Source organism: Onychomys torridus, chromosome 2, assembly GCF_903995425.1.
Source record: "Onychomys torridus chromosome 2, mOncTor1.1, whole genome shotgun sequence".
Lineage (NCBI taxonomy): Eukaryota > Metazoa > Chordata > Mammalia > Rodentia > Cricetidae > Onychomys > Onychomys torridus.
Window position 1 is genome coordinate 116320918 of NC_050444.1, and position 5720 is coordinate 116326637.

Below are 5720 nucleotides of genomic sequence, written 5' to 3' on the forward strand. Positions count from 1 at the left end.
AATAACCACTGATTTAAGCAGAGATTTGACATCAATGTATGGGGCTTGGATGTTTTTCATACCTTGTTTAGGCCTTATAACTTGCTTAAGCTTTTCAGCTTTCTTTTCCATTCTAGAAAAACATCCAGTCATCCTGTGAGATATAATAACATTAGCAACTGAAGAATCCACAAGCTTGGCTTTGATAATCTTTTCTGAGACAGTACAGCTGATGTCATGGCAGTGACTTGGAAGATAGTGCTGTATAACACCAGTTTAGTTAAACTGGATACATAAAAAAATCAGTATTCCCTGGGCTTTAGTAGGTTCCCAGGAAAGCCTCATGGAGAACATAAGACAGTCTTCCTAATTCCAAGAGTGAAGAACCAGGACACAATTATAATCAGAACTCGGTGTCCAATGTCTGGGACTCACTCATGATCTTCTGGGACCCAAAGGGCCTGGACAGCTTCATTTCCCTGACTTTGCCCTCCACAGCACACATAGCTCACTTCATAGACTCAGCTTGGATCCACTGTACACTTGATACTGTCCTTGGTGATTATCTCACAGTCCTGGCATTTCTTGAAATTTTTGTGGCACCCAAACCAGCACCATGTGACAGACTCTTATGCATTACCAAGTTCAGCTGCCAGCATGAGATGTGATTTTTAAAAAAATATATATATTTATTTGGGCTGGAGAGATGGCTCAGTGGTTAAGAGCACCAACTGCTCTTCCAGAGGTCCTGAGTTCAATTCCCAGCAACTACATGGTGGCTCACAACCATCTGTAATGAGATCTGGTGCCCTCTTCTGGCCTGCAGGGGCACATGCTGGCGGAATACTGTATGCATAATAAATAAATAAGTCTTTTTAAAAAACAACAAAACAACAACAATTTCTTTCTTCCTTCCCTCCCTCCCTCCCTTCCTTCCTTCCTTCCTTAAAAAATATTTATTTATTAAAAATTTTTTCATTTTACATACCAACCCCAGTTTCCCCTCCCTCCACTTCTCCTGCCTCCTCACCTCCCTCCCACTCTACCCCCAAGAAGAAGAAGAGGGGGGTCAAGATCATGGTGAGGAAACCCACAGAGATAGCTGACCGGTACCAATTGGAGCTCACTGACTCTGGACTGACAGCCCGGGAACCTGCATGGGACCAAACTAGACCCACTGGATGTTGTATGGCTTGATCTGTTTGTGGGGTCCCTGGCAGCAAGACCAGGACTTATCCCAGGTGCATGAGCTGGCTTATTGGAGCCCATTCCCTGTGGTGGGATACCTTGCTCAGCCTTGATACAATGGGGAGGGGCTAGTTTCTCCTTCAACTTGGTAAGCCAGACTTTGTTGACTACCATTGTGAGGTCTTACCCACTCTGAGGAGATGTGATTTTTGCCCTCTCTGGACTATAGCTTTGGTGGGTTGATCCTTTGGTGGGAAATGTGTCCAGAAGATTCAACTCAATGATATTGGACTCTTCTTAATCACAGTTTCTCTCTCAGCCCCAGGGTCTTAGAGTTTCTATTGCTGTGGTAAAATACCAAGACCATAAGCAACTTAGGGAGGAAAGGGTTTATTATACCTTACATTTCTCAGGTCATACTCTGTCATTGAAGGAACTGAAGACAGGAACCTGGAGGCAGGAGCTGATGCAGACACTATGGTAGAATGCTGCTTACTGGCTTGTTCCTGTGGCTTGCTCGGTCTGCTTTCTTATAGTACCCAGGAGTACTAGCCCAGGGGTGGCACTGTCTATGGTGAGTCAAGAAAATGCCCCATAAACTTATGCCTATGGGCCAATCTGTACAAGAATTTCTAAATGGTCTTAATAAATAAAAAACACAAAGCCAGAAAGTTGGGTTAAAGCCCAAGAGAAAGACCAGAGGAATGGACAAACCACGAGCTAACCTCACCTCATCAACTCTGCGGCTTTCGTCTACACCAATCTGATATGTATGTGTGGGGGTTTCTTAACTGAGAGTCCACTTCCCAGAGAGATCTATCTTGTGTCAAGTGGACAAACAAACAAAAACCAACCAAATAAACAAACAAAACCACTAGCCAGCATACCCAGCTAACCAGGGTTAATTGTTCTAGTAGAGCAGCGGTTTCACGTCAATGGTTGTGATTTTTTTGTGAATCACAGCTGAATCTTTAGCCCCAAGTGACCCAGATTATAGAGGAACCATCCTTCAGTGGATTCTCAAACTTCCTTCTGAACTTTCAAAAATCCAGGCCTACTAGCCCATTATTAGCCATAGCTGATAGACAGGCTTGGCCTTTCCTTACAGATTTGCCTCTGGTACCCATTATATTCCTATTGGGTACCCAGAGAGGTCAGGTTGGAGGTCTTTGTGGGAGATGACTTCTGCTTATGCAAGCTTCATATTTGTGACTTTGCCCAGAGTCTACATACAGAAAACAGGTCTTTTTAGAGTTGGCCAGCAAGATTTCATACACTTGCTGGGTCTGCATTCACACCATTACTGCTCTACCCATTTTTCAACAGAAACTGGCTTTTCCTATCTACTTTCCCTATTATATCTCATGAGACCAAGGACTCAAGGAGGCAGCACTCAGCATATTAAGCAATCACAGAGTGGGAGGATCCTTAATAGGGAGAGGTCTAAAGCCATTCCTGATGGGGTAAGGGGTAAGTAACTGATAGGGAAAGTGGTTATTAGTCCCAAAGGTCATTAGGACTGAAGGGTCCATGGTATATCTGCAAGAACACTCTTGGCCACTCGGATAACAGCATCCTGCATCCTTTGGATATGACCTGGCCATCATGACAAGGCCCAGAAGGGTGGTGCCTGAGGTAGAAAAGTAGTACCAGAAGCAATGAAACTGGATATCCCACCCCCTAGAGGAAGCCAGAACCTAGGAGAATAACTCAGGTGCTCAGAACACATCAGTCTGACTTCATACCTTCTTGTTCTGGTCCTACAGCACTGAGTGGTTCCTGCTATACCTATTATTGCACACCTCTGTAGCTTCTGGGGCTCCTCTGAATGTGTTTCCTGTATTGACAACACTTGAAAGAAACTGCAAAGTTCTTAGGCAGCCCAAGGACTTGCAGCAAAAGCTTCTCAAGCTTCACCAAGCAAGAAACACTGTCTGTCTAACTCTCAATCCGTGCCAGAATCTGCTCACAGCTGTGGAGACTTACTTAGGCCAGGCCAGTGTGCAGAAAAATATGTGGCCCTTCCTTTTCTTCCTTCCTTCCTTCCTTCCTTCCTTCCTTCCTTCCTTCCTTCCTTCCTTTTAAATATGGAATGCTTCATGAATTTGCATGTCATCCTTGCACAGGGGCCATGCTAATCTTCTCTGTATCGTTCCAATTGTAGTATATGTGCTGCTGAAGTGAGCACCATGTGGCCCTTTCTTAAGGCCTGTGGATTGGAGAGACCCCAGTGGGTAAGGGCACAGTCTAGAGAAGCCCTTGCTGATGACTATACATTGTAAGCCAAAAGGCCTTTACTGGAGCATCTTCCAGATTGTCTCTATCTTTCTCCCCAGAGCATCCTATGTAGAGTTTACCGAGACGAGCATGGGTCCCTGTATCCTATTTCTCATTAGTGACCATAAAAGAAGGGAGATCCTGTTCAGATTATTTGGTTTTATTGATGTGAGATATGACTCTTTAATACCTTGTAACCTTAATGAATTCCTAGCCTTATAAGATCTGTCATTCAAACAAACAAACAAACAAACAAAAAACAACAACAAGAAACCCTGAAAACCACACCTCAAGCATGATAGGCTCTCAGAATGAACAATTTACTCATAGAGGATATGAAATGTTCTTTTCCTTGGTCTTTATGTCATAGCAACTGGATGGTAAAAAATAAAGCATGATGGAGTAGAAACAGAAGCAGACAGCAAGGAGGAGAGAATAGAGAGAAACAGATGGTGGGTGCTGAGCAAAAAGAACAGGCCTTAAGACCCAGTGGAGCCCAAATCCCCAGCATCCCTCTTAAGCAAGTTGATCCTTGCCTCTAGCCTATACTGGTTGCCAGTTATCTAGCACCTGGCTCTGGGCTGATGCAAATTCAGTAGGGTAGGGAGAGGGAAACAGGGGACGTGGGGGGGGGGTGATGGGACGGGGTACAGGGGGGATGAAATTCAGGGCCTTTTGTGTCTTTAAGAAATTTTCAAAAGGCACAAAGAAATAAAAAGAAAGTTAATGTTCTTGTTGATTTTTTTCCCTTTGGCCCTTGTGGGCCCTGTCACTCAGCTCTCAAATAATTCATGGAGGCTTATTCTTAATTATGAATGCCTGGCCTTAGCTTGTTTCTTGCCAGCTTTTCTTAAATGATCTCATCTACCTTTCGCCTCTGGGCTTGTCCCTTTTCTTACTTCTGTGATCTCACTTTCACTCTTACTCCGTGGCTGGCTGGGTGGCTGGGTGGCTGGCCCCTAGCCTCCTCCTCTCTTTGTTCTCTTGCTCCTTCCTCCTCTCAGATTTCTCCTCCCATTTTTCTCTCTGCCTGCCAGCCCCATCTATCCTTCCCTGCCAAGCCATTGGCCGTTCAGCTCTTTGTTAGACCAATCAGGTATTTTAGACAGGCACAGTAACACAGCTTCACAGAGTTAAACAAATGCAACATAAATGAATGCAACACATCTTTGCATCATTAAGACAAATGTTTCACAGCATAAACAAATGTAACACATCTTAAAATAATATTCCACAACAAGTTAAAAAAAACAACAACTTTCTACCCCTGAGCCCCACCCACAGCCCCACTGATAACCCCACAGCCAGTGCTCTGACCATTTTCTTCCCAGCTTCCCCATCAGTCTGGGGACCGCTAGAACCCAGTGTCCTCTGCAAGGCTAACAGAGGATTCTGCACACACACATGGGCCATGGGAGAGCCTGGGCTAAGGGAAGGGACATGTATGAAGAGAGCATTTGCAAAGTCAGAACTGTCGTCCTTCCCACAGTCCAGCTAAAGAAGATCATGGAGGTGGGTACTGACTGGGTTCCCACCATGCTAGTCATGGTCAGGATGTGCCCCTCAATTGGAAGGAGCCCTTGGAATACTGGATGGGTCCCAGCCTCTTCTGAGTCTGTCTCTCCTCTTTCAGTCAGGTGTGTATAGCCTCAAGTAGAGGTCTTCTCAAATCCCTGATGACAGATCCCAAGAAATGAAATGTGGGGTGGTGGTGTGCCAGTGGTTGTCTAGGGGATTGTCTGGTGGTTGTCTAGTGTTCCCTGGGGTCACTGGGGTCAAATCACATCAGACTAAAGGGGGCACTTGAAAAATGTGAGTGTTTAGGATGCATGAACTCTCTTTTCTACCCTTTCCTCCCAGGGAGAGTGCCACAGATCAAGATCTTGCATTTGTGACTTTCTAAATTGAAGAATCCCTTTCACTGTTACTCTGTGTGGGTATCTGAATTAGACAGAGACAGTACTAACCAATCTTCTGGCATGCCAGATGAGTTCAAAGCAGACAAGTAAGTAGTCCCCTAAGAAATTCTCTAACACATGTGTGATGGGGAGGAACAGAAAAGCATTTGACAAGCATCGTTACTTTTTACTTTTGTATTTATGTATTGATGGTTTCTTTTGTGTTCAAAACCACCTAAATAAAAAAAGCAAAATGAGGCTGTGCATGGTGGTTCTGCCTGTGATTCCAACACTGGGGGTGGTGGTGGTGGTGGAGGGTACTGAGGCAGGAGGATCAATGTAAATTTGAGGTCAGCTTGGACTACAAATGGAGTATCA

The 5720-nt window shown here is 44.7% G+C and overlaps 1 non-coding gene across 1 annotated transcript; it reads right to left on the minus strand.

Annotated features, from left to right (window-relative positions):
* Positions 1–3248: 3248 nt before the first annotated feature.
* Positions 3249–3355, minus strand: LOC118578920. Its single transcript, XR_004944310.1, has one exon. It is a non-coding gene; the product is annotated as a U6 spliceosomal RNA (small nuclear RNA).
* Positions 3356–5720: the final 2365 nt, after the last annotated feature.